The following is a 4,068-nucleotide window of genomic DNA, read 5'->3' as shown; positions in this document are numbered from 1 at the left end:
TGGCATCACAGCTCACAGCAACCTCCAACTCCTGGGCTCAAGCAGTTTTCCTGCCTCTGCCTCCCAAGTAGCTGGGACTATAGGCACCTACCACAATGCCCAGCTATTTTTTGGTTACAGCCATCATTGTTGTTCTTTGGTGGGCCCAGGCTGGATTCGAACCCTCCAGCTCAGGTGTATGTGGCTGGCACCTTAGCCACTTGAGCCATAGGCGCCGAGCCTTAGTATTTTTTATATTGATGTTATTGCTGCTTTTTTTCTGGAATGTATTGTTTTTCTTCACAAATGTTCCTTAAGCAGTATTCAAATCTGTATTCTTCTTATTTTTCTCTATGTATTTATTTGTTTAGAGACAGAGTCTCACCCTGGGTAGAGTGCCATAGCATTATAGCTCACAGCAACCTCAAATTCTTGGGCTTAAGAGATCCTCTAGCCTCAGCCTCCCAAGTAGCTGGGACTATAGACACCTCCCACAACTCCTAGCTGGTTTATATTCTTATTTTTTAATATGATGTGATTATTTCTGAAATGAATATTATGCTCTTTGGCTACGGATCTGGATTGTTTATTTCTTTTAGAATTTCTATCAACATTTATTTTATGCATGTATTTATAATACATACATATAATGCCACACTGTCCATGCATTAAGATTCATAAATGCTATATCTTCTTGGAAAATTAAACTTAATAGAAAGAAGAAAATATCTTTGTCCCTCTTAATTGCTAACGCTTCTCAACTTTTTTCTTTTGTCTGATGTTAATGTTATACCATCTGCTTTCTTATTATTTTTTTCTAATATACTTTAATGCCTATGGTGTTTGTTTGTTTGGGGGTTTTTTTTTTGTAGTTTTTGGCTGGGGCTGGGTTTGAACCCACCATCTCCAACCTATGGGACTGGCACCCTACTCCTTTGAGCCTCTGGCACCACCCCTAATGCCTATGTTTTAACCTTTTTGTACACCATTGTTTTAAGCATGTCTTTTAAATACTATACAGTTTGACTTTGTATTTTAACCTGTTATAAAAATCTATGTTACCTTAACAAGAGAGCTTAAAATACTTAAATTTATGGTGATCATTGATATATGTGAACTTATTGATGTATTTTGGATCCAAGTTCTTCCTTTAAAAAAATTGTAGGAAAGAATAACTTACATTTACTAGAATCAAAATTTCAAAACAAGGACACATCTGTTAGAATTGCAGGTGAGAGACACTTCCAATTGAAACCCGTTACTGAGCCTTTGTGTTCTCCAACTTTTCTCACCCCTTCCAGCTCCAGTTCTGTAAAACTTGACGGTCAATCCTAGTGAATCCCAGTGAACCTTGACGTGCCACCTATGTAGAACTGGCCTTGATTTCTCATTGCACCCATTTGTGTGACAGCCTTTATTCTCTTGTTCCTCAAATAAATGAACTTTTGTATATGAAGTTTAATTAAAACCAAGGCCTTACTTCACTGGAACCCGACTCAAATCAACATCATCTAATGCAGTGTTGGTTATTGGTTAATGTCTTTTCTGCCTGCTAAGAAAGATTAGAACATTTTGAGATATTGTAGGAAGCAACAGGGTGAGGTGGTTAATAATAGCATGGACTCTAGGAATACTCTGTCCCATGGATGGAATCCCAACTTGTCATGTTTCCACCATTCAGTAATTATAAGAGCTCAGTCCAATAACTTCTCTAAGCTCCATTTTCCTCATATGTAATGTGAGGAATAAAATCGTATCACTGTCTACAGTAGTATCCCTTTAGAGGGCTACTGTGTGGATTAGAAGAGATAATTCATCACATAGAAAGAACTTGAAAAATGGTAGCTGATATTAACATTGAGTATCTTAGTCCACACCTAGGACTCTAGACTTTTCCCACCAATTGTCATTTCCTTAATCCCCCATGAAAGAGAGCTGTAGAGCTTCTTTTAAGAGACATAATCAACTTCCCTTGATATTCTCAGCATTCCCAAGGCTGTCTGAAGATGTCAGCCCATGAACAGAGGACCTGAGGTTGAAACAGGTACCACCTTCACTGGCCTCATACTTGAAACCTCTGCCCTATTTTTACCTGTTTTGTCTGTAGTTGCTGTGTTAAGGAGACCTGGCCTTAATGAAATATTCAGTACTGGATCTTTTCATGTCCCAAATTAACTTTAATGAGCAAACAGGGAAAGATCAAGAGGTCTGCGGCTGGGACTTAGGGGAAACTTTGAAGCAGAAGCCAGGATGGGGTAGATGCCCTCTGGCAATCGGCCAGCGTTTGCTTTTGATGACAGCGAACCCTCAGATCTTGTTCATCTGAGCAGCAAACAGGGGCCGCGGTACCAGAATACCTGAGATTTCATCTTTTGCAATGCCTCTGTGTTTTTCGTTCAGCAAACATGTGTCAAACACCTGCTATGAGCAAGAACTTGCTCTGACCCATTTCCTATTAAATGCTTTAGATAATACCTAGGTGAGCAAGGCACTGTCAGTGCTAGGAAGGATTTTATAATCTAGGAGAGAAAATAAGATGTACATAAGTGGCCACATCAGGAGCGGGTCTGTGACATGTTATAAAAGGCACAAAATCCCATGTGATAGAGAGGGGCACAGTTGCTTCCACCTTGGAGGGAACTGAGACAGCTGGATGCAGGAAGTTAAGTGGGGCCTGGCCTTTTTAGAGCGGTGGGATCTGAGGAGATGAGCAGTGGTCATTTAGTGGAGCATATAGAGAGAACACTGGCAAAAATGTCTGGGGAATGTTCTGGAGACAGCAAGTTGTACCTACTCTGTTTCTAGAGGTCTAATGTACAGTGTGAGGACTATGGTTGATAATATTGTATACTGGAAATTTGCTAAGAGTAGATTATAAGTACTTCTTTGACACATAGACAAAAGGTAACTATGCGAGATGATGGACGTGTTAATTTGTTTGACTGTAGCAATCATCTCACTATGTATTTGTAACAACACATCATGTTGTATACCTTAAATATATATGATAAAATATATAAACGAATCAGACCCTGAAAAGTCCTATAAGTAGCATTCCAAATGGTATAATGGGAATGGGAAAGAAATTCCATCTTAGGACATGGGCGCCTTTATAGAGAAGGGGATCTGAGCTGGTGTGAGGGCATGAGTATGGCAAAGGCACTTAATGCAGAAGAACTGATAGAGCCAAGAGAGGTATGAATGAAGTACAGATACAGGGGTGCTTGGAGATCAAGATCAGATAGGCTGTCATCGTGGCATTGGGAATGAAAAATGGAGTGCATTATAGAGAAAAAACCATAAATCTTAAATTCCGACAGTACTTTATAGTTTGCAGAGCGCTTTTGGATACCCTATTCCATTTGATAATCACCACAACCCAAGGGATGAGTAGGGAATTTGCTCTTTATACTTATTTAACAACTGAAATAACTGTGGCTCCATGCAATTATCTTACCCAGCAGTATGATAGCAAGGGACATAAGCCAGGCTTCCTGGCTTCAGGTTTATCTGTTAGTTGTTACATGACATTTGGTCCTGTCCTTCCAAACATGTTCTGAGCAGTTCAGTGATAGAGACTACTTAAAATTTTATTTTGGGAATTGTATGGGTATGCTGTGAAGATTATACCAATGGATCCACACATTTAACAAACACAGTAATCTCCATTTCAGAGGAGGAGATAGTTAATCAAAAACAAGCAAGCAATGTGTATATGTAATATTAGATGCTAGGGAAGACGAGAGAGAGAAATGAAGCAGAGAAAGGGAATAGGATGTGCCAGGCCTGTGTGGACTGATAATTTTTTAGGGGGGAGGGTGGAACTGCTAATTTTAAATGGGTTGTCAGCAAAGGCCTCTGTGATAATGGTGACATTGGAGCAGAGACCTGGGAACAATGAGCTACTAGTAAGCCATGCAGGTATCTAGGAAGAATTGTCCAAAAGCGGGAATAGTCGGCTCGGCGCCAGCCACGTACACCTAAGGTGGCAAGTTTGAATCCCCAGCCCGGACCCGCCAAACAACAATGACGGCTGCAACCAAAAAATAGCCGGGCGTTGTGGCGGGCGCCTGTGGTCCCAGCTACTTG

Source organism: Otolemur garnettii, unplaced genomic scaffold (assembly GCF_000181295.1).
Source record: "Otolemur garnettii isolate 467f Iridium unplaced genomic scaffold, OtoGar3 scaffold00016, whole genome shotgun sequence".
Lineage (NCBI taxonomy): Eukaryota > Metazoa > Chordata > Mammalia > Primates > Galagidae > Otolemur > Otolemur garnettii.
Note: the sequence above shows the minus strand (reverse complement) of the source record.